Source organism: Phoenix dactylifera, chromosome 2 (assembly GCF_009389715.1).
Source record: "Phoenix dactylifera cultivar Barhee BC4 chromosome 2, palm_55x_up_171113_PBpolish2nd_filt_p, whole genome shotgun sequence".
Classification (NCBI taxonomy): Eukaryota; Viridiplantae; Streptophyta; class Magnoliopsida; order Arecales; family Arecaceae; genus Phoenix; species Phoenix dactylifera.
This window is the reverse complement of record NC_052393.1, coordinates 13,544,723-13,570,983: the sequence shown is the minus strand read 5'-3', so window position 1 is coordinate 13,570,983 and position 26,261 is coordinate 13,544,723. Positions and strand designations below refer to the sequence as shown.

Genomic DNA, 26,261 nt, shown 5'->3' with positions numbered 1-26,261 from the left:
CTGTGAGAGTGCCACTGGCAACAGAGAGTGAATCTATTCTGCAATTATTCAGTTGCATGGGAAAGAAGAATTACATGCATGTTCGATGCAATAAAACTTATATAATCTCTTTTCATTACGTCTTTTTTTTGGAAAAACAGCAGGGTTTTGCTGCTAAAGCATTTCATTGCATGATCAAATAATACGGATTAAAGGAGGGTTCAAGACCCTGGAATCCAAAATAAATTTGAGGAAGGCGACCACACAAGTCGTCATAAATGAAATGGATAGAAGAGAGAGAGAGAGAGAGAGATAAGACAAGATAGAGGAGAAGGATATCTAAAGTACTTTTGAACTGAACTGCAATGCATCATCGAGAGTCATCGCCTCTCTTTAAGCACTCGTGCTGGGCTTGTAAAGAAAAAAAAGGGAGGATACGTGCGTTCTCATCTGATTAAAGACTTTTTACTATAAATGAGTAGATAACAGCACATTCACTCATTTTGGTGCAGTTGCTTAATTTAAATATTTTCTTATTCTTTGATAAAGGAAAGCAGCACGTAACCAAAAGCCTATAATTATAGAGAAAATATAATATCTATCTGCGGGGCCGCTAAACAAAGACGGAGTCATGGTACGGAGTTCGTGCAGAGATGCTATTATTCACAGTTGTTCGAGCAAACCTTACTTGGCTCTAGTTTCATGCAATATTTCGTGGAGTTGTCTCAATTCATAATTTGTAGAGACAATGATCCATGGGAACACTTGATAAAACTACAGCTGCCAGAATATGCCTTAAATAAATGGAAAACCAAAAAGCAAGAAATCCGGTTTGCAAAATTTTTAGTAAAATTATTGATAGACCTCTCTAGGTTTGGATCATTTACAGTTAGATCCCAAAAGTTTAAAAGTGCCAACTAGCGACCAAAACTTCAAATTCATTATAATGTGGCCCAGCCGTCTGTCTCTGTTATAAAACATCACAATGTGAGGATCATTTGACAACTAAACTTTTGTAAAGCTTCAAAACTGCCCTTCCCACTAATCTAGCAGAGGGCTCTTATTTTGGCATGAATTGAAAAATAGTGCTTTTAGCTCTGTATAGGTAGATGAATGACTAAGGATGGAGTGCTTTGAGATCTATATCAACGAATAGATGGTAGAGGATGGAATGCTTTGAGATTTGTATATGTATATGGATGATAGAGGATAGACTTTTTTGAGATCTGTGTAGGCGAACGAATGATAGAGGATGGAATGCTTTGAGATTTATGCAGGCAGCCGAATAATAGAAGATGGAGTGTTTTGAAATGTGTGCATGTGGATGGATGATGGAGCGCTTTGAGATATGTGCATGTGGATGGATGCAGAGGATGAAGCTCTTTAAAATCTGTGCAAATAGAGGATAGAGGGCTTTAAAATGTGCAATCAGATGGATGATAGAGGATGAAGCACTTTAAAATTTGTGTAAGCAAATGAATGACAAATGAAATGCTTCGAGATCTATCTAAGTGGATGAATGAGAGAGGATGAAATGCTTTGATCTATGCAAGCGGATGGATGATAGATGTGCAGTGCTTTGAGATCTATGCAGTTGGATGCATGAGGGAACGGAGTGCTTTAAATCTGTGCAAGTTGATGAAACATCGAGGATGGAGCACTTTGAGATCACGTGAAAGTCACAATCCAACCTCTCCGAATCAAGAATATTTTGCTCTTTTTCTTAGTCTATTAACGATATCAGATCCAAATAGACAGCTGAGCTACATTGCAAAGAAAATAATGTTTTGGTAGCTAATTGAAACTTTTAAACTTTTGGAATGCAAATGTAACTGGCTCAAACTCGAAGAGATGTCTCAATAATTTTTGTTAACTTTTATCTATAAATTTTAATATTATCATCATGGTTATTTAGTGATACATTCCTTGTCTTTCATGATTTTCTCAATAAGATCTTAGAGCAACAGATGTGCTTGATATGTATCAAAAATATGTATTGCCGATAATAACTCAAGAATGTTCATTCAAAAAAGAAGGATAATAGCTCAAGAACAAAATTTATTGTAATGGGTCTTTAACTACTTATATGGTTCGACTCATGGTCTCATAGTCTACTTAAAATCCAGCATCAATTGTTAAGAAAATTGAAAAATAGCACACACTTTAAATTCCATTTTTTTTTGTTAAGTAAATTTTAACTTATTGGTAGCATTAAGAGTATTGTTAACCGAAATATGCCTTGCGCCTCGTAGAGCCGGTCCAGCATGCCGCTGACAACCCAGTCTGGCCGCCGATCAGAAACTTCGGGCCGGACGCCTTCCCAGTCGAGCTATTTGTCGCGAGCCCCATGACGAGATGCTGGCGGAGAATGGAATCTTGAAGAGAAAGTCGAGCGAGCACGTAAAAAACAGAGGCTTGTAATTTATTTATTTATTGGTATAACAGCAGCTCACATCCGGCAAGTGTGATTCGGCCAACAAAGTTAGAAAATAAAATACTATATAAATTTTCAGACAGTGAATTTGTAGCTGTCACGTGATATTTTTGCTCCAAGTTGCTATTTTGTTTTGGTCGTACGGTGAATTTAGATTGAGAGTGGACGTGGCGACTGGCAGAGGAGACATGTCATTAGAGTTGGACAAACAGAGTTGACCGAGTATTACTTGGATAAAGCTAGCATATAATAACATATAATTTGTACCAAAAAAAATATATAATAACTTATAATGAAAAGTAACTAATAAGCTATAATAAATTGATTGTTTTGATATTATTATTTAAGCTATTCCTGAAATGTAATATAATAATATAAAAAATTATAGTGAATAGAATTTTTTTTTTGAGAGAAATAGTAAATAAAAATTTCAATAGTCAAATTTCTATTACATTACATATTAAATAATAAATTTAAATAATTTTTAATTATAATATACACTAATTGATCGATAATATACTTGTGCCGGTGATCGGTTCTTTCAATTTCGAAAATAAACCACGCAATAGCACGTATCCTGTAGGATAGTGATTACGGGTGTCGGTCCACAGGGATTGGAGACAAGTTATTTTTCTTTTAAAAATAAATCAAGAAGAAGAGTTTGCTAACTTAATTATACTGAATTAATCTATGAGTGCAAATTGGAGTTTATCAGAGTAGAGGGATCTAGGGTTTGGAATCCACCGCATAGCATTGCATTAGGGGTTGTGTTCTTAATTTTTATCTTTTGGAGAGGCATGCAAATTGGCTACAAGCCTTTTAAAATAAAAACATAAAGAGTTTTAGAAAGATCCATCTTCGGTATAGCATGAAGTGTCTACCTAAGTATGCTAATCTAGGGTGTAGCACATCTCATCTTCCTAGGCATGGATCATCTTAGACTACTTTAGCAAACATGAATAGTAAATGGCATGCTCAAGGTTTAAACATCATAAAATAATTTTTCATTGAGAATGAGAATTTAAACAAACTCCAAAAAGATTAAAAGAGTAAGAACTACAATGCCCTGTTACATTGCTAGGGCTTCATCCAGCCCTAGACTAGATGCTCAGCCGCGCATGGCTTCCGGACGGCCTTTCATCTTCATATAAAAATCTTTCGCTACCGCTGTTCCCAAAATACCCAAAATATTCTCTCCCCCCTCCTTTTCTTTTCTTTTCTTTTCTCCCGAACAGAGCATCTCTCCCCAAAACCGAGCGCCCCCCTTTTTTCTTTCGAACCCAGCTCCCCCCAGCCGATGGCCACCCTCCTCCTTTTATAGCTGTCCGGAGTGCTCATTTGGGAAGGGAGAAGAGATCACGGGTGGCTGATTCCGAGGCGTGATACCGGAGGGCAGATCGCGGACGAAGACGTTGAGAAATGGGAGGCTGGGTTGTGGGCTGTAGATCCGTGGAGCGACTGGGTCTCGGCGTGATCCGTGGAGCGGTTGGGGCGCAATGCTGGGAGGAGCGGAAGAAGAAGGTGGCCGGATCCATGGCGTGATACGCTGGGAGAATGGCTGGATCTCGGGTGACGATGTGGACGACGCTAGAGACGGATGCCGACGGCTGGGATCGCGGAGGAGTGGTCGCTGGCTGCACCGGCGGATGGCGGAATACTCGGGGATGAAGACGATGCCATGAATCTCGGCTGCTGGGAGGGGCTGATCGGAGGATCGATGGGAGGACGCCATGGACGGCCGTGATGCGCTGCGGGAGGAAGAAGATAAACAGTGGATTCCCAATTTTTTTTATTTTTTATTTTTTATTTATTTATTATGTATTATTTATTTTTTTCTCTATCACTGTTCACATGAACAGTGTTTTCACAAACACTGTTCATATGAACAGTGTTTGAGGCATTTTGTTTTTATTTATTTATTTATTTATTTTTAACACTGTTCTTATGAACAGTGTTTGAACTGGACACTGTTCATATGAACAGTGAATTGTGAATATTTAGTTATTATTATTATTATAAATTTTATATGAAGGCAGATAACGAATTGGTTGGGAATTGACTTTAGGTTTGAGGTGGGTTATGATGGTTGACTTGTCCTTGAGCCCATTGTCATTTAAATTTAATTCTTGCTAAGCTGCTTCAGATCGAACTCGACCAGACATGATTAAAAATCGGACCGTGACCTAATAAAAAGGGTTAATCAAACCTTTGCCCCATACATAATTAATTATAACTTTCGGTCGAATCAGGATCAAAACCCATTTAATTATAACCTTAGCTTGATTACAACTCCATCAGGTTACCAAATCGGGTCAACACAATCTCCTCCTTATATGTTTTCATGAAAGATTATAACCAGGAGAGAGACAAGTTTAGAGTCTGTTTTGAGAAAAGAATTATTTACCTCTTACCATATTTTAAATTCATTTCCATGTTTATTTAATTTTATGGTAAAATATATATTTATCAGTTTAAAAACATTGATAAGTGCTATGGAAAGATAAGTAAATTATAGATTATTAAGCACTTATCACACCCCCAAACCTATGTTTTGCTAGTCCTCGAGCAAAATAAAACTAGAAAAGAAGAATTTTAACTCACTTTCGCAGGCATCGCGGTTACATTTACCATATGTAACAAGGCTTTAAACCCCTAGGTTACCCTAGTGGATGAGTTGTAGTCTCGTGAGAATTTTCAGTGAAGATACCCACAAACTTCAGTAAATCATTTATTATTATTGTTATTCTTAATTTCTTTTTTTTTTCTTTTTTTTTCACATAAATTGATCTATGAAGTGAAAATCGAATTCCAAATGCATACTAGTAAAGAATTTCAAAAACTCTCTTTTTTTTTATTAAAATCTAATTTAAGATACATAAATGATGAAAATTTCAAAGCACACACGGTTTTATTTACTAAATCAGCCCAAATCCTAGGTCAAGATGCAATTCAAGTTGAAGTCATTAAGTTTCCGTTAGGGAGTTGTAAGACTTATTTATACTGGAGTGTTCGGTGAAATCTGGACCGTACACAAGCTAAGGATTCGGATCAACAAAATATTGTTAAGACTAGTAGTTTCCAAGGATTGGTCGAAAGGACCTGTTCACTGATTCAAAATCATTTTATCTGCAGGATTTCGAGAGTTGTGGATGTTTACTTTAGTACCTCACGGGCTTTATCTGTTATATTCCAGTTTACTCGAATTTTTACAACGACGGCTTTCACACTATTGTCTTTTCGGTCAATACAGTATTTTTTTTTCTTTTTTTTTTTTTTTTTTTAAAGAAAGATATATAAATTGTGCACTTTTACTCTTGTGGTGATTTCTCCGTGTAACGAGCAATCAGTCGACAACTCTCACACCAGTTGGCATAAGGTGTCGGGCATCAAGACTCCCCTACGGACTTATGCTCGGAGTCCTCATCACAAGCCCACTTGACCTTTGACAATAGGTAGCCCTTTTCGATGTTCCTGACTAAATCCATTATTATTGATGATTTTTTTTTTTTGGATTAGATAAGTATGATTCATCAGGGTCTAAGGTTGCTACCATACTCTCAACATAATGTCGAGCCTAGACCTTAGAAGAGTCGGCCAGTGTGTAGTGAAATTCCAAAGTATTAATTAGCTTACAACTCCCTAAGAGAGACTTAATAAAAAGAACTTAAATTTGTATTACTTCCCACTAGTCATTGGGCTTTTAGATTTTATATACCTTGTGTGTTTATCATTCTCGCATAAATGTATATAAACAACTTTTTTTATTATTATTTTATATAAAAATGGAAATAAACACATTTTTTTAAAAAAATATTTTTATTTTTATTTTTTTATTTTAAAAAAAATGATTTTTTTTAATTATTACTATTATTTTATTTTATTTTATTTTATTTTTTTTTTGAAAATCAAGATGAATACCCCCAAACCTAAACCTAACATTGTCCTCAATGTTAAGAAATAATCTAAGAGAATTGGGTTGCCTCCCATTAAGCGCTAAGTTTATTGTCTTCAGCCAGACACAGTGAGATAGTTTTTGCATCTCCTTTTATGAGGTCATCTATTTTGTCTATCATAAAACACTCAACTTCCCTCGCGGGTTGGTCGGCCGCATTGAACACATTTAATTTTACCTTCATGTTCCCAAATGATATGTTCATTACCCCTGTTCTACAATTGATGCACGCATTGGCTGTTGCTAAAAAGGGGCGCCCAAGGATCACGGGGATTTGTTTCTTAGGATTAGGTTCATGTTCCATATCAAGGACGATGAAATCTACTGAAAAATAGAATTTATCTACCTTGACAAGAACATCTTCAATTATCCCACGTGGTATTTTTACAGATCGATCAGCCAATTGAAGGGATACTGAGGTTGGTTTTAACTCACCTAACCCAAGCTTCTCATAAACTGAATAAGGTAAAAAGTTGACACTTGCCCCTAGATCTAAGAGTGCTCGATCAATGAAATTATTTTCTAAGACACAGGAGATGGTGGGAGCACCAGGATCTTTAAATTTCGGAGGGGTGTTGTGTTGGAGAATAGAACTCACTTGATCAGTTAGGAAGACCTTTTTAGGCACATGTGTCCTAGATTTTCGCTTTTGTGTACAAAGGTCTTTGAGGAATTTGGCATAGGAGGGAACTTGTCTAATAGCATCAAGAAGCGGAAGGTTGATTTTCACTTGTTTGAAAACCTCCATTATTTCCTCTAGTGAAGTTCCCTTTTTGCCAAAGGGAGAGGGTGAATTAAGAGCTTCAGGATATGGGGCCTTTGGGATATGAGTTTTGGCAGAAGGTGGACTAGGTGAAGAAGAAGAAGAAGGTTTTTCATTTGACACATTTCTATCCTCTTCTTCATCTTCCTTATTGTTGTCCTCCCCAATCTTATTGTCTACTACACGTCCACTCCTTAGGGTAGTCAAAGCATTGGCTTGTTCATAATGAATTGCATTTAGTTGATTTTCTTGAGCCATGTATTGTCCCCTAGGATTACTTAGTGGTTGGCTTGGAAGCTTTCCTTCCTCTCGCTTGTTTAGTGCATTAGCTAGTTGACCCATTTGGGATTCTAGCTTGGCGATTGATTGCGTATGAGAGTGCACTAATTGTGTAATGGTTTCCAAACCTTGAAGGGCGTTCAACACTTTCTCCTCAAAGGCTGTGTTTCTTTGGGGTGGAGGAGGAGTGTGTTGAAATTGAGTCGAGGGACGGTAGGGATGAATATTTTGTGGGGTTTGAAAATTCTGAGGGTTTGGAAAGTTTTGGGAATAAGGTTGGGCAGTATTCGAAGCTTACTGCTTTCAAGAAAAGTTTGGATGATTTCGCCATCCCGGGTTATATGTATTGGAAAATGGGTCATTACCCGGTCTAGGCAATGTTTGAGCAGCATTGATGTGTTCTTGCACGAGTTCGGAGAATTGGGGCGCTGAAGGGCACTCATGAATAGGGTGGGATGGGCTAGAACAAATAGTACACACTTGTGCTTGGGAAGAGTTCATGTAATGCCCACCTATCATCAGTTGGTCAATCTTATGGGACAATGCATCTACCTTGCTAGACAGGTCCATAGAATGACTTATTTCACAAATGGTCCCTTTTCTTTGAGAACTCGGGGGTGCTTGACGAGAACATGAAGCATGGTGGAGGGAGTTTTCATTTTGATTTTCAAATAATTTCCATGCTTCATGCTCATTTTGAAGCATGAATGTCCCCCCACATGCGGCATCAATCATCTGACGGTTTCGTTCAGGCAATCCGTCATAGAAGCATTGCACTAGCTGCCACTTAGGTATTTGATGATGTGGGCATTTACTGATTAGGTCCCGAAATCTCTCCCAAGTTTCATGAAATTCTTCTCCCTCAGTTTGAGAGAAGCTTGTGATAGCACGTCTAAACTGGTTCGTTCTTCCTATGGGAAAGTATTTTTTTAAGAATTCTTGTTGCATTTGACCCCAGGAATGAATCGAGTTGGCTTCTAAAGAATTCAACCATTGCTTGGCTCTATCTTTAAGGGAGAAGGGGAATAATCTAAGTTTCAGAGCATCATCAGTGAAATTCTGAATCTTGACAGTGGTGCAAATCTCAAGGAATTCATCTAGGTGTTTATATGGATCTTCATTGGTGAGCCCATAAAAAGATGGAAGCATTTGGATCACACTAGACTTTATTTCATATTGTACAGCTGCTACCTCAGGTAATCGAATGCAAGATGGGGAAGTGTAAATAGTGGGAGCAAAGTATTTTCTCAGGAGTTTGGGTTGTTCTTCAGCCATCTTAAGAGGTGGGGATGATCCTAATATTTTGATCTTAGCTCGAATGTTCCTAAGGGTTCGTTCTATTTCAGGGTCAAAAGGTAATAGGTTTTGTACTCTAGAACGACTATCGTGCATACACTAGTACTCGATTAATCAAGCATGCAATAAAAGAAAAAAGTATATCAATCCTAGTCTTTGTCCTAAAATCACTAGACAGCTCCTAACTGGTTTGAAGAGGGCACCTAAGCCTCCAATCCGGTCTAATGAACCGAGTTGACCAGGTAAGCTCCCAGGTAAGTGGAGGGGTCACGATGCGTTCGCAAAGGTCCCACTTAAAACCCACTTGCCTCGAACAGATGAACTGTCTCCCTTATAGGGACAAAGCTTGCCTAGACATCAACTAAGCCACAGAGCGAAATTGGTGCAACCTTCGGTGATCTTCGTCCTATTGAGCTCGAATGTCCCTAGGGGCCAACGTCTAATTGATTTTAATTAAAGATGACACTATATGAGATTGAGTTCACCTAAGTTGGGCAAGAGTCCGGTGATGAAATCCGGCTCTTATCTTGTTGGGGTGATTGCCCTTACTATGTGCAAATTGATTTGTGTATGTGTATCAAGCATGCATTCACAATTTTGCTATAATTAAAATCAAACAATCACCACAAAATTTCAAGCCAATAATTAATTTAAATAAGAAAAGTTTAGAGGTTACCAAAGAAAATTTCCCCAGCAATTTAATTTTTTTTTTAAACCTCTACAGCATTTCTTTTCCAGCAGTTCTCCTTTTGATCATCCCAAATTTTTTTTTCCTCGATTCCTGTAAAAAAGTAAATAAATAAATAAAAATTAGTAAGGGAGAAAAAGAAGATAAGAAAAGTAACAATAATAGAAAATTTTTTTTTACAATTTTTTTTAATTTTAAATAATTTTTTTAATAAGAAAAATAACTATGCTAGCAATCCCCGGCAACGGCGCCAAAAATTGATCGGTTCTTTCAATTTCGAAAATAAACCACGCAATAGCACGTATCCTTTAGGATAGTGATTACGGGTGTCGGTCCACAGGGATTGGAGACAAGTTATTTTCTTTTAAAAATAAATCAAGAAGAAGAGTTTGCTAACTTAATTATACTGAATTAATCTATGAGTGCAAATTGGAGTTTATCAGAGTAGAGGGATCTAGGGTTTGGAATCCACCGCATAGCATTGCATTAGGGGTTGTGTTCTTAATTTTTATCTTTTGGAGAGGCATGCAAATTGGCTACAAGCCTTTTAAAATAAAAACATAAAGAGTTTTAGAAAGATCCATCTTCGGTATAGCATGAAGTGTCTACCTAAGTATGCTAATCTAGGGTGTAGCACATCTCATCTTCCTAGGCATGGATCATCTTAGACTACTTTAGCAAACATGAATAGTAAATGGCATGCTCAAGGTTTAAACATCATAAAATAATTTTTCATTGAGAATGAGAATTTAAACAAACTCCAAAAAGATTAAAAGAGTAAGAACTACAATGCCCTGTTATATTGCTAGGGCTTCATCTAGCCCTAGACTAGATGCTCAGCCGCGCATGGCTTCCGGACGGCCTTTCATCTTCATATAAAAATCTTCCGCTACCGCTGTTCCCAAAATACCCAAAATATTCTCTCCCCCCTCCTTTTCTTTTCTTTTCTTTTCTCCCGAACAGAGCATCTCTCCCCAAAACCGAGCGCCCCCCTGTTTTCTTTCGAACCCAGCTCCCCCCAGCCGATGGCCACCCTCCTCCTTTTATAGCTGTCCGGAGTGCTCATTTGGGAAGGGAGAAGAGATCACGGGTGGCTGATTCCGAGGCGTGATACCGGAGGGCAGATCGCGGACGAAGACGTTGAGAAATGGGAGGCTGGGTTGTGGGCTGTAGATCCGTGGAGCGGCTGGGTCTCGGCGTGATCCGTGGAGCGGTTGGGGCGCAATGCTGGGAGGAGCGGAAGAAGAAGGTGGCCGGATCCATGGCGTGATACGCTGGGAGAATGGCTGGATCTCAGGTGACGACGTGGACGGCGCTAGAGACGGATGCCAACGGCTGGGATCGCGGAGGAGTGGTCGCTGGCTGCACCGGCGGATGGCGGAATACTCGGGGATGAAGACGATGCCATGAATCTCGGCTGCTGGGAGGGGCTGATCGGAGGATCGATGGGAGGACGCCATGGACGGCCGTGATGCGCTGCGGGAGGAAGAAGATAAACAGTGGATTCCCAATTTTTTTTATTTTTTTATTTTTTATTTATTTATTATGTATTATTTATTTTTTTCTCTATCACTGTTCACATGAACAGTGTTTTCACAAACACTGTTCATATGAACAGTGTTTTCGGCATTTTGTTTTTTTTATTTATTTATTTATTTTTAACACTGTTCTTATGAACAGTGTTTGAACTGGACACTGTTCATATGAACAGTGAATCGTGAATATTTAGTTATTATTATTATTATAAATTTTATATGAAGGCAGATAACGAATTGGTTGGGAATTGACTTTGGGTTTGAGGTGGGTTATGATGGTTGACTTGTCCTTGAGCCCATTGTCATTTAAATTTAATTCTTGCTAAGCTGCTTCAGATCGAACTCGACCAGACACGACTAAAAACCGGACCGTGACCTAATAAAAAGGGTTAATCAAACCTTTGCCCCATACATAATTAATTATAACTTTCGGTCGAATCAGGACCAAAACCCATTTAATTATAACCTTAGCTTGATTACAACTCCATCAGGTTACCAAATCGGGTCAACACAATCTCCTCCTTATATGTTTTCATGAAAGATTATAACCAGGAGAGAGACAAGTTTAGAGTCTGTTTTGAGAAAAGAATTATTTACCTCTTACCATATTTTAAATTCATTTCCATGTTTATTTAATTTTATGGTAAAATATATATTTATCAGTTTAAAAACATTGATAAGTGCTATGGAAAGATAAGTAAATTATAGATTATTAAGCACTTATCAGCCGGCAATAGAAGAGATGTGATTACAATTTGAATAAAAAAGATTTGATGGTTAGAAAATTAGTTATAAATTTGATTGGCTTGATTTGTTACTTGGATAAAAACTAGCATATAATAAATTATAATAGACATTATATAATATTTATTGTTTTGATATTATTATTATTGAAGTTATTCTTGAAATGCAATATAGCAATATAATATATTATTATAAATAAAAAATTTTCATAGCTAAATTTTTGTTGTATATTAAGCATTGAATTTTAATGATTATGATATTATAATATGCATGAATTGATCGATGATATATCTTTATTTGTGTATTTTACATGATCCCATAAATAGATAAATACATGTAAGGAGACATATGACTAGAGTTTGGACAAAGGGAGTTGCTAGTCAGTTGTCCTAATACTATTATTTGGATAAAACTAGCATAAAATAAATTATAATAGAAAGCATATAACAAATTTTATTAAACATTTGTTTTGATATTATTATTATTATTGTTATTTCAACTGCATTTTTAATGCAAAATATCAATATAATATATTATAATAAATAAAAGTTTTAATAACAAAATTTCTGTTACACGTTAAGTAACAAACTTTCACAATTGCCAAATTATGATATGCATGAATTAATCGATGATACACTCTTTATTTGTGTCATTTTTTATATGATATAACAAATAGATTAACACACAAAAGGAAGATTTATGAACTTTCTTATTCCTCCGCCCCCTCCCCTTCTCTTTTTTTTTTCTTTCGTATATGAAAAGTGGGTAATCCCTTATTGTAGTGTCCTATTAAGCAAAGCTAAAATGATCCCAGGGAAATCAGTTGTCCATCTTTGATGATCATCATCAATACTTTTCCTATTCATCAAATAGCTAGTTATTTGATTGCCTTCATAAATAAAAAGTTGATTACGAAATATTGTTCCTTTTTGTTCTCTACATGCCCTTCCTATCTATTGGCCTTGTCTTTATAAGTCCCGATCAAGTCATCATCCTATAATATCCAATATACCTAACTTGTCTACTTCTCATTGTCAAGCAACCAACCTTCTATTCCCCTCCTTTCCTTCTCCTTCCCCTGTACACATATTCAATTTGGCAATTAAAGCGGACCTGTGGATACCTATTAAAGCTAATAAAAGAAATACAAATTAAATTATGTATAATCTAATTGATTATTTGTAATCCTCGAAGTCGATAAAATGGCCCTAAATTTTATTTGGATATAGAGAGCCAAACAATTGGTTTTGCAATTAATATGAGAAAAAAACCAAGATGGATAGTTCAAATATCCAAAAAAAAGGAGAGTTCAGAGAAATAAGGGGGCACAAGAAAGACTTATAAAGAACTAGAGAGGGATGGGTTCGTGGATAGAGATCCTTGGTTATGGAGGCACGGTGGAGGAGGGTGTGGAGGTGATGGGATTTAATAGGAGACGAAAAGATCTCAAAGGGTATTGGTGAAAAAAAATATATAAAAAAGGTATTCCAGCCAATGTTTTTTATGATAATTTAATCTTTAGTCCCTGGCCCCTCTTTTTGTACAGTAGTAAATTCGTATAGAATCAATGCCGCATATATATACGAGGGACTATTTGTTAAATGGAACTTATTACAGGGGTTCTCACCATATCTTACTAGCAGGAACACTCTCCCATCTGCACACAGGCTGCCAAGGTTCATCATACAAGCAGATTTATAGTCTAATGACAAAATTCAATTGATCTGTTGAGAAAACTTCTATTTTCAGATTTTTTAAATGCACAGGGAAAAGCATGTTGCAAAAGCTTGGGGGAGGGAGGGGATGGTGTTCCTAACTTTAATTTCGCAGAGCTGAAATACTAGCAATGACCAAATCAGGCTGCCAGTATTTTGGTATATAATTATCTATTTATTTGTTTATCCTATCAAACGATTGTTTAGATTTCATTGCTCTGACTGGAAATTGTTCATACCGTAGCATCATTTCAAAGTTCATTTGAGTATCTATCATATGTTGCTTGCCCAAGCTGCTTGAATCTCGAATGATGGGGTCATTACTGATCAACTTTAGCCTGTACGCCTCAAAATCTTCTTTTCTTGTTTGATTGATGGATCAAAATGTCATCTACTAGAAATTTTGGAATAGTTAAAGACTTGGTCTCCTATTTGAAATTGATTGCTACACTGCTGCTGAATTTGATGGAAAGCAACTTCCGATAGAAAAGACCTACTATGACCAGTGAAGAAAACAATTTCTGCCGAGATTTCCACTGGACTTTGAGAAAAAAGAGTCATAGTTCTGAACTCAGAAAACCATACTCAAAATCCAGAAGCACCATTAACCTTTTAATTTTATTCTTTAAAATCATGAAGACAACGTTGTTTTTCCTATCCACATATCACATATGTGAATACAAACACAACTGTCGGTAGTAAGCTTCGTAACATTACTACAGAGGTTCTTTTATTCAGTGATGTGGTAGCAGCTGAACAGTGATGTGGTCAACCCAAGGTCCCAAGAACAGAGTTTAGTGTCGACCGTTGACCAGATCGTCGGCCTCCTTCCGAAAAAAAAAATAGATCGTTCACTTTGGAAAGCCCATCCATACTTCCTCCTTTCCCTTTCGTTGCCAGGCTCATGGACAGTCGGCACTGCAGCGGAGCTATCAACCAACTGTCCACAAACTCATCATGCAGAACATGAAAACAAAACGCAAAGAACTCAATTTACAACGTAGCTTAAAAACCTTGGAAGCTCAAATCCTCCGTCTGTTTGCTAGTTCTCATCTCAAATATGATGAGGAAGTAAGAGTCAATGACCGAAAAAGGAACGAATTGGAGAGGACAATGAGAAGAGGTTTGATACTGGTGATTGTTCTCATCTATTTGGTGGCGGAGGTAGCCAAGTGATGCTCATTATCTAGTTGTCAACGGAGAGGGCAAAGAGTCATTGTTTGGAGGACGTGAATGGGCTGGTTATAAATAGCTCAGATCTCCATGCCAATGGGGCATCTGTGGTTGAATCGAATCTGTTCAGTGAAGCGTTCCAAGTGTTTTAGGACTCCCATCAATGGCCACGAAGCCATTTTTCCTTCTTTATACGCTTTTAGTTGCATCCTTTCTGATATGTTGTCATTGCACTGAGGAAAGAAAGGTAATAGTTTCTTCTTTTTTTTTTGGTGCTTCTCTTTTCCTATTTTCAGTATGAGTTCGCAAGGAGTTTTTTAATTTATTAACTGAGCTGGGTGCAGGTCCACATTGTGTACATGGGGGAAAAGCCTAAGGGTGGGTTTGCTGCCAAGTCAATGCATCACTCCATCCTAGAAGCTGCCCTCGGAAGGTCACTACATATAGTTTGGCTAGTTGTAGTTATCCAATAGTCTGTGCTGCTAAGAAATTATTTTGCAAGGTTACATTGCGCCAAATTGTTTTTAAATTGGTTCAAATATCCCAAACGTATTCCTTAAAAGTTATGAAGCTTGTTCATCTCTTCTATTAGTTGAAAACCGTACATGTTAATAGGGGGACAACTGGATTGGACTCGCTAAAGAATAATATTGTGATAATATGATAGGACTATCCTGGTCGCATGCGACATACTCCATGCACACGTACACAAAAAATGAAAAAGCTTAATAGCATGAAAAAGTTATTCATCTATTTCCTAGTCTAAATACTAGTGAAAGGATACATGTGATCTCATTTGATTTTAAAGACTTTTTATTATAAATGAATAGATAACAACACAATCACTCTTCTTGGTGCAGTTGCTTTCAAATTTTTTCTTATTATGTAAGCAAGACCCAACCAAAAGCCTATAAATATACAGAAAATATAATATTTATAGGAGAGACGCTATTATTCATAGTTCTTCAAAGTAAACCTTTTCCTGGCTCTCTTCTCATGCAATGTCTCATATAATTTTGTGGACGCAATATTGATCCATTGGAATACTTGATAAAATCAGAGCTGTCAAGATCATATCCCTTACCTAAACAGCAAATCAAATTAAAAAGTGTGAAATAAAGATTATATGCTTTTTATCTATAAATTTTAATGTTATTATCACAATATTAAATTATATTATATATAAAGATATTTTCACCATATTATCATGGTTATTTAGGGATATTAACTAAGTTTGTAATGCTTAGCTATTTCATTGATCTATAGTTTTTACGTGTACATTAGCAATGCATTTCTTGTCTTTCATGATTTTTCCCAATGAGATCTCAGAACAATAGATGTACTTAACATGTAGCAAAAGTATGTATTGCCTGATAATAGCTCAAGAATAAAGTTTGTTATAATGAGTCTTTACCTTTTCATATGGTTCAACTCATGGTCTCATAGCTTAGTAATTAAAATCTAGCATCATTCAATTGGAAAACCAAAAAATAATAGACACTTTAAATTCTAGCTTTTCGTTAAATAAATTCCCAATTTATTGGGCAGCATTAAGAGAGGTGTTATCCTAAATATGCTGACAAGTTATGGCGGTCCCCTAACTGCAGTTCTTCTGGTGCCAAAGAGTCTCTTGTGTACAGTTATGGGAGAAGCTTCAATGGATTTGCTGCTAGGTTGACTGACAAAGAAGCTACAAGGATTCAGGGTAAGAATTACTAAGCAATAAGACATGCATCATTTGATTAGGTTAAATGTTCTCGTTCCCTTACTCATTTCTATATGTGACCGCAGAGATGGATGGAGTGGTCTCTGTTCTTCCAAATACCATAATCAAGCTTCATACCACGAAGTCATGGGATTTCATGGGTCTTACGCTTGGTGGAACTGTACGCTTTCCTAGTGAAGGAGATGTCATCGTTGGACTGCTTGACACAGGTATATATTGACGTAATTTGCTTGGCCGCACCACACACTGGCTCTGCCCTCCCGGTTACTTAAATTCAATCAAAATATCATTTCAGCAGCCATAACAAACAAACATCACTCCAATCTAAATACATGATTAAAAGTATATCAAACATACCATATCGCTCGTTGTATCAAACGTTATATCCAATCTTTCTTCCATCACAAAAAAAAAAAGGATCATCTGCACCTTTCTGGTTCAATACTTCGCCGCATCTTACAGCTTCCATCTATGTTAACATGAGTTCTCCTCTCTTTTGCACTCTGTGGTGCTAAGCAAAACAGTCATCAATATCTTGTGCCTTTGCCACCTTAATCTTTCCCTAACGATTCGTTGTGAGGTGATTCATGGACCCATTCCTCATATGCACCTATTTTTCTTCCATCTTCAATCCTTTCTTCATGATGGCCATTTTTATGGCACTTGGATCCCTTTTTCATCTCCTAAAATTCTAATCCATACATCCCACCACGTAGATCTAGGAATTTAATCTGAAGATCATGCATCTGAATTTTCAGGAATTTGGCCGGAGTCCTGATAGTTTCAGTGATAAGGACATGGGTCCCCCACCTGCCAAATGGAAAGGGATCTGTCAAGGCTCAAACTTCACTTGCAACAAGTAATCCCTCTTTCTTCTCTGTCCATTGTTAAGAGGCAGAAAATATGACCCTAGGTGCAAGCATCTAACCACTTCATTACTTCTGAACGATTCCCTGCAACAGCAAGATCATTGGAGGAAGGTACTACAATAGTGAAGGTATCTACGCCAGCACGGACTTCAAATCCCCGAGAGACTCTGAGGGACATGGCACAACACACTTCCTCCACTGCTGCAGGAGCACTGGTGCCCGACACTAGCTACTTTGGCCTGGCATTTGGCACTGCAAGAGGTGGAGTACCAAAAGCAAGGATTGCAATGTACAAAGTGTGCTGGAGCTTTGGATGTGCATCAGCTGACATCTTGGCTGCATTTGATGATGCCATTGCTGATGGAGTTGACATACTGTCCGTCTCCCTCGGAGGACCCCTCGTCCTTTCTTCGATGATCCCATAGCCATCGGGTCGTTCCATGCGATTGAAGAATGGCATCTTAACAGCCAATTCTGCAGGCAATTCTGGGTCCTGACCCACGAACAGTGTCTAATGTCGCTCCTTGGACAATCACTGTGCCGCGAGCTCCCATCGACAGGAAATTTATAGCCAAAGTTGCCCTCGGCAATGGGCAGATCTTCATTTGTGAGTACTGGATCCTATTTTTATAGATTTAAAATCTAAAAGTTACTAGCTTATCTTGCTTAATATGATCCCAACATGTAGGGAAACTCCATTAATCGATTCGCGCTCGTGGGCACATATTCATTGATATATGGGGGAGGTGCTCCAAACATCTCAGCAGGTGCATCAGGTGATATCTCCAAGTATTGCTTTCCTGGTAGTCTGAATTCCTACAAAACAGAGCACAAGATAGTGCTTTGCGACAGCATTTCGGATGGTTCTGGTGTCTTGATGGCCATGGTCTTGGAGTCATCATGAGCGACTCGGAGTACTCCGACTTGGCCTTCTCTTACCCATTACCTGCAACTGTGATCAGCGTAGAAGATGGTGCGCAAATATTGGCATACATCCAGTCCACTAGGTACGTAAGAGGATTGCAGCAAATCAATGATCTCATTTTCTCTGATGCTAATTAGCTGCTCCTGTTTTACTGAACACACGAGCTCAATCCCATGTCAGCAATCCTTTTGCAACAATCTTGAGGGCGAGACAATTGAAGATGTCATGGCTCCAACTGTGGTCTCGTTCTCATCTAGAGGACCCAATACAGTCGTCCCCGACATGCTCAAGGTACCACCCGTTCCTGCTTCATTTGAATCATTCCTCCATCCCCATAGTAGTCATGAATCTGAATAGTGGCAATATCGAACAGCCCGATCTGACTGCACCTGCGTAATATTCTCGCTGCCTGGTCTCCGTGGCGCCACCTTCGGTCTCCGAAGAACACCCACGAGAGGAAGTATAAATGTGATCTCCGGCACGCCCATGTCTTGTCCTCACGTTAGCGCGCTGCTGCCTACATCAAATCGGCACACCCCGGTGGTTCGCCTGCTGCCATCCAAGTCTGCTCTCATGAACAACTGGTAAAACAAACGGAATCAAGAAAATGGAGCTTTTCTTTGGCGTTTCATAATTCAATTTCACCTTGAAGATGACTATATCATGGGTTGCAGCGACTGTCATGGATCCAAGGAAGAACGCAGATGCCGAGTTTGCCTACGGCGCAGGCCAGATCGACCCGAGACAGGCTCTGACTCCAGGATGATTTTGATGCATCCGAGAAAGATTACGTCGACTTCCTCTGCAAGCAGGGCTACAACACGAGCACTCTTAGCTGGTCACCGGTGACTCGAGCACTTGCCCGAACACCACCACCATCGGGAATGCATGGGGCCTCAACTACCCATCCTTTGCGCTATCTGTGATTGATGGGCAGAGAATTCTAGGGTCTTCCTCGGACGGTGACCAACGTGGGAGCGCCGAACTCGACGTACTACGCCTCTTGGCTGCGCCATACCTTTGACGGTCAGCGTCACCCCTTCGGTCCTTTCCTTCTCTTCTGTTGGGGAGACGAAGTCCTTACCGTTACGGTCCGTGGTGGAGCTATATCGCAGCAATTCATTTCTGGTACATCGTATGGAGGGATGCGACGCATACCGTGAGGATGCCGCTCGTGGTGTACACAACGCTTCCTCCTGATGATGATGAACCGATGGCTGCTCGCGTGCGACGATCGTTTGACGGCTCCTCCAGGCACCACAATAATGGGATCCTTGGTGCCAATTAATTAATTGACAACATCCCTACTGTTACTTCTCTGCTTAATATCATCTGTGGTCAGTAATAAGATTGCCTGTGATAGTGCCACTGGCAACAGAGAGTGAATCTATTCGCAATTGTTCAGTTGCATGGGAAAGAAGAATTACATGCATGTTCGATGCAATAAAACTTATATAATCTCTTTTCATTACGTCTTTTTTTGGAAAAACAGCAGGGTTTGCTGCTAAAGCATTTCATTGCATGATCAATAATACGGATTAAAGAGGGTTCAAGACCCCGAATCCAAAATAAATTTGAGGCAAGGCGCCACACAACAAGTCATCAAAATGAAATGATAGGGGAAGAGAGGGAGAGAGAGAGAGAGATAAGACAAGATAGAGGAGAAGGATATCTAAGTACTTTGAACTGAACTGCATGCATCATCGAGAGTCATCGCCTCTTAAGCACTCGTGCTGGGCGTAAAGAAAAAAAAAGGGAGGATACGTGCGTTCTCTTCTGATTAAAGACTTTTTTACTATAAATGAGTAGATAACAGCACATTCACTCATTTTGGTGCAGTTGCTTAATTTAAATATTTTCTTATTCTTTGATAAAGGAAAGCAGCACGTAACCAAAAGCCTATAATTATAGAGAAAATATAATATCTATCTGCGGGGCCGCTAAACAAAGACGGAGTCATGGTACGGAGTTCGTGCAGAGATGCTATTATTCACAGTTGTTCGAGCAAACCTTACTTGGCTCTAGTTTCATGCAATATTTCGTGGAGTTGTCTCAATTCATAATTTGTAGAGACAATGATCCATGGGAACACTTGATAAACTACAGCTGCCAGAATATGCCTTAAATAAATGGAAAACCAAAAAGCAAGAAATCCGGTTTGCAAAATTTTTAGTAAAATTATTGATAGACCTCTCTAGGTTTGGATCATTTACAGTTAGATCCCAAAAGTTTAAAGTGCCAACTAGCGACCAAAACTTCAAATTCATTATAATGTGGCCCAGCCGTTGTCTCTGTTATAAAACATCACAATGTGAGGATTCATTTGACAACTAAACTTTTGTAAAGCTTCAAAACTGCCCTTCCCACTAATCTAGCAGAGGGCTCTTATTTTGGCATGAATTGAAAAATAGTGCTTTAGCTCTGTTAGGTAGATGAATGACTAAGGATGGAGTGCTTTGAGATCTATATCAACGAATAGATGGTAGAGGAATGGAATGCTTTGAGATTTGTATATGTATATGGATGATAGAGGATAGACTTTTTGAGATCTGTGTAGGCGAACGAATGATAGAGGATGGAATGCTTTGAGATTTATGCAGGCAGCCGAATAATAGAAGATGGAGTGTTTTGAAATGTGTGCATGTGGATGGATGATGGAGCGCTTTGAGATATGTGCATGTGGATGGATGCAGAGGATGAAGCTCTTTAAATCTGTGCAAATAGAGGATAGAGGGCTTTAAAATGTGCAATCAGATGGATGATAGAGGATGAAGCACTTTAAAATTTGTGTAAGCAAATGAATGACAATGAAATGCTTCGAGATCTATCTAAGTGGATGAATGAGAGAGGATGAAATGCTTTGATCTATGCAAGCGGATGGATGATAGATGTGCAGTGCTTTGAGATCTATGCAGTTGGATGCATGAGGAACGGAGTGCTTTAAATCTGTGCAAGTTGATGAAACATCGAGGATGGAGCACTTTGAGATCACGTGAAAGTCACCAATCCCAACCTCTCCGAATCAAGAATATTTTGCTCTTTTTCTTAGTCTATTAACGATATCAGATCCAAATAGACAGCTGAGCTACATTGCAAAGAAAATAATGTTTTGGTAGCTAATTGAAACTTTTAAACTTTTGGAATGCAAAATGTAACTGGCTCAAACTCGAAGAGATGTCTCAATAATTTTTGTTAACTTTTATCTATAAATTTTAATATTATCATCATGGTTATTTAGTGATACATTCCTTGTCTTTCATGATTTTCTCAATAAGATCTTAGAGCAACAGATGTGCTTGATATGTATCAAAAATATGTATTGCCGATAATAACTCAAGAATGTTCATTCAAAAAAGAAGGATAATAGCTTCAAGAACAAAATTTATTGTAATGGGTCTTTAACTACTTATATGGTTCGACTCATGGTCTCATAGTCTACTTAAAATCCAGCATCAATTGTTAAGAAAATTGAAAAATAGCACACACTTTCAATCCATTTTTTTTTGTAAGTAAATTTTAACTTATTGGTAGCATTAAGAGTATTGTTAACCGAAATATGCCTTGCGCCTCGTAGAGCCGGTCCAGCATGCCGCTGACAACCCAGTCTGGCCGGCCGATCAGAAACTTCGGGCCGGACGCCTTCCCAGTCGAGCTATTTGTCGCGAGCCCCATGACGAGATGCTGGCGGAGAATGGAATCTTGAAGAGAAAGTCGAGCGAGCAAGTAAAAAACAGAGGCTTGTAATTTATTTATTTATTGGTTAAAACAGCAGCTCACATCCGGCAAGTGTGATTCGGCCAACAAAGTTAGAAAATAAAATACTATATAAATTTCAGACAGTGAATTTGTAGCTGTCCGTGATATTTTTGCTCCAAGTTGCTATTTTGTTTTGGTCGTACGGTGAATTTAGATTGAGAGTGGACGTGGCGACTGGCAGAGAGACATGTCATTAGAGTTGGACAAACAGAGTTGACCGAGTATTACTTGGATAAAGCTAGCATATAATAACATATAATTTGTACCAAAAAAATATATAATAACTTATAATGAAAAGTAACTAATAAGCTATAATAAATTGATTGTTTTGATATTATTATTTAAGCTATTCCTGAAATGTAATATAATAATATAAAAAATTATAGTGAATAGAATTTTTTTTTTGAGAGAAATAGTAAATAAAATTTCAATAGTCAAATTTCTATTACATTACATATTAAATAATAAATTTAAATAATTTTTTATTATAATATACACTAATTGATCGATAATATACTTGGTGCCGGTGATCGGTTCTTTCAATTTCGAAAATAAACCACGCAATAGCACGTATCCTGTAGGATAGTGATTACGGGTGTCGGTCCACAGGGATTGGAGACAAGTTATTTTTCTTTTAAAAATAAATCAAGAAGAAGAGTTTGCTAACTTAATTATACTGAATTAATCTATGAGTGCAATTGGAAGTTTATCAGAGTAGAGGGATCTAGGGTTTGGAATCCACCGCATAGCATTGCATTAGGGGTTGTGTTCTTAATTTTTATCTTTTGGAGAGGCATGCAAATTGGCTACAAGCCTTTTAAAATAAAAACATAAAGAGTTTTAGAAAGATCCATCTTCGGTATAGCATGAAGTGTCTACCTAAGTATGCTAATCTAGGGTGTAGCACATCTCATCTTCCTAGGCATGGATCATCTTAGACTACTTTAGCAAACATGAATAGTAAATGGCATGCTCAAGGTTTAAACATCATAAAATATTTTTCATTGAGAATGAGAATTTAAACAAACTCCAAAAAGATTAAAAGAGTAAGAACTACAATGCCCTGTTACATTGCTAGGGCTTCATCCAGCCCTAGACTAGATGCTCAGCCGCGCATGGCTTCCGGACGGCCTTTCATCTTCATATAAAAATCTTTCGCTACCCGCTGTTCCCAAAATACCCAAAATATTCTCTCCCCCCTCCTTTTCTTTTCTTTTCTTTTCTCCCGAACAGAGCATCTCTCCCCAAAACCGAGCGCCCCCTTTTTTCTTTCGAACCCAGCTCCCCCAGCCGATGGCACCTCCTCCTTTTATAGCTGTCCGGAGTGCTCATTTGGGAAGGGAGAAGAGATCACGGGTGGCTGATTCCGAGGCGTGATACCGGAGGGCAGATCGCGGACGAAGACGTTGAGAATGGGAGGCTGGGTTGTGGGCTGTAGATCCGTGGAGCGACTGGGTCTCGGCGTGATCCGTGGAGCGGTTGGGGCGCAATGCTGGGAGGAGCGGAAGAAGAAGGTGGCCGGATCCATGGCGTGATACGCTGGAGAATGGCTGGATCTGGGTGACGATGTGGACGACGCTAGAGACGGATGCCGACGGCTGGGATCGCGGAGGAGTGGTCGCTGGCTGCACCGGCGGATGGCGGAATACTCGGGGATGAAGACGATGCCATGAATCTCGGCTGCTGGGAGGGGCTGATCGGAGGATCGATGGGAGGACGCCATGGACGGCCGTGATGCGCTGCGGGAGGAAGAAGATAAAGTGGATTCCCAATTTTTTTATTTTTTATTTTTTATTTATTTATTATGTATTATTTATTTTTTTCTCTATCACTGTTCACATGACAGTGTTTTACAACACTGTTCATATGACAGTGTTTGGCATTTTGTTTTTATTATTTATTTTTATTTTAACACTGTTCTATGAACAGTGTTTGAACTGGACACTGTTCATATGAACAGTGAATTGTGAATATTTAGTTATTATATTATTATAAATTTTATATGAAGGAGATAACGAATTGGTTGGGAATTGACTTTGGGTTTGAGGTGGGTTATGATGGTTGACTTGTCCTTGAGCCCATTGTCATTTAAATTTTTTGCTAAGCTGCTTCAGATCGAACTCGACCAGACAGATTAAAATCGGACGTGACCTAATAAAAAGGGTTATCAAACCTTTGCCCATACATAATTAATTATAACTTTCGTCGAATCAGGATCAAACCCATTTAATTATACCTTAGCTTGATTACACCCATCAGGTTACAAATCGGGTCAACACAATTCCTCCTTATATGTTTTCATGAAAGATTATAACCAGGAGAGAGCAAGTTTAGAGTCTGTTTTGAGAAAAGAATTATTTACCTCTTACCATATTTAAATTCATTTCATGTTTATTTAATTTTATGGTAAAATATATATTTATCAGTTTAAAACATTGATAAGTGCTATGAAAGATAATAAATTATAGATTATTAAGCACTTATCACCCCCCAAACCTATGTTTGCTAGTCCTCGAGCAAAATAAACTAGAAAAGAATTTTAACTCACTTTCGCAGGCATCGCGTTACTTTACCATATTGCAACAGGCTTTAAACCCTAGGTTACCCTAGTGGAGAGTTTAGTCTCGTGAGAATTTTCAGTGAAGATACCCACAAACTTCAGTAAATCATTTATATTATTGTTATTCTAATTCTTTTTTTCTTTTTTTTCACATAATTGATCTATGAAGTGAAAATCGAATTCCAAATGCATACTAGTAAAGAATTTCAAAAACTCTCTTTTTTTTATTAAAATCTAATTTAAGATCAATAAATGATGAAAATTTCAAAGCCACACGGTTTATTTACTAATCAGCCCAAATCTAGGTTAAGATGCAATCTAAGTTAAGTCATTAAGTTTCCGTTAGGGAGTTGTAAGATTATTATACTGGAGTGTCGGTGATCTGGACCGTCAAGCTAAGGATTCGGATCAAAATATTGTTAGCTAGTAGTTTCCAAGGATTGGTCGAAGGACCTGTTACTGATCAAAATCATTTTATCTGCAGGATTTCGAGAGTTGTGGATGTTTACTTTAGTACCTCACGGGCTTTATCTGTATATTCCAGTTTACTCGAATTTTTACAACGACGGCTTTCACACTATTGTCTTTTCGGTCAATACAGTATTTTTTTTCTTTTTTTTTTTTTTTTTTTAAAGAAAGATATATAAATTGTGCACTTTTACTCTTGTGGTGATTTCTCCGTGTAACGAGCAATCAGTCGACAACTCTCACACCAGTTGGCATAAGTGTCGGGCATCAAGACTCCCCTACGGACTTATGCTCGGAGTCCTCATCACAAGCCCACTTGACTTTGACATAGGTAGCCCTTTTCGATGTTCCTGACTAAATCCATTATTATTGATGATTTTTTTTTTTTTGGATTAGATAAGTATGATTCATCAGGGTCTAAGGTTGCTACCATACTCTCAACATAATGTCGAGCCTAGACCTTAGAAGAGTCGGCCAGTGTGTAGTGAAATTCCAAAGTATTAATTAGCTTACAACTCCTAAGAGAGACTTAATAAAAGAACTTAAATTTTGTATTACTTCCCACTAGTCATTGGGCTTTTAGATTTTATATACCTTGTGTGTTTATCATTCTCGCATAAATGTATATAAACAAACTTTTTTATTATTATTTTATATAAAAAATGGAAATAAACACATTTTTTAAAAAAATATTTTTATTTTTATTTTTTTATTTTAAAAAAAAATGATTTTTTTATTATTATATTATTTATTTTATTTTATTTTATTTTTTTTTTTGAAAATCAAGATGAATACCCCCAAACCTAAACCTAACATTGTCCTCAATGTTAAGAAATAATCTAAGAGAATTGGGTTGCCTCCCATTAAGCGCTAAGTTTATTGTCTTCAGCCAGACACAGTGAGATAGTTTTGGCATCTCCTTTTATGAGGTCATCTATTTTGTCTATCATAAAACACTCAACTTCCCTCGCGGGTTGGTCGGCCGCATTGAACACATTTAATTTTACCTTCATGTTCCCAAATGATATGTTCATTACCCCTGTTCTACAATTGATGCACGCATTGGCTGTTGCTAAAAAGGGGCGCCCAAGGATCACGGGGATTTGTTTTCTTAGGATTAGGTTCATGTTCCATATCAAGGACGATGAAATCTACTGAAAAATAGAATTTATCTACCTTGACAAGAACATCTTCAATTATCCCACGTGGTATTTTTACAGATCGATCAGCCAATTGAAGGGATACTGAGGTTGGTTTTAACTCACCTAACCCAAGCTTCTCATAAACTGAATAAGGTAAAAAGTTGACACTTGCCCCTAGATCTAAGAGTGCTCGATCAATGAAATTATTTCTAAGACACAGGAGATGGTGGGAGCACCAGGATCTTTAATTTCGGAGG

The 26,261-nt window shown here is 37.9% G+C and overlaps 1 non-coding gene and 1 pseudogene across 1 annotated transcript; both read left to right on the top strand.

Moving 5' to 3' along the window:
* Positions 1–8,200: 8,200 nt before the first annotated feature.
* Positions 8,201–8,306, top strand: LOC120110041. Its single transcript, XR_005510820.1, has one exon. It is a non-coding gene; the product is annotated as a small nucleolar RNA R71 (small nucleolar RNA).
* Positions 8,307–14,721: 6,415 nt separating this feature from the next.
* Positions 14,722–19,409, top strand: LOC120109974 (annotated as a pseudogene).
* The last annotated feature ends 6,852 nt before the right edge of the window (positions 19,410–26,261 follow it).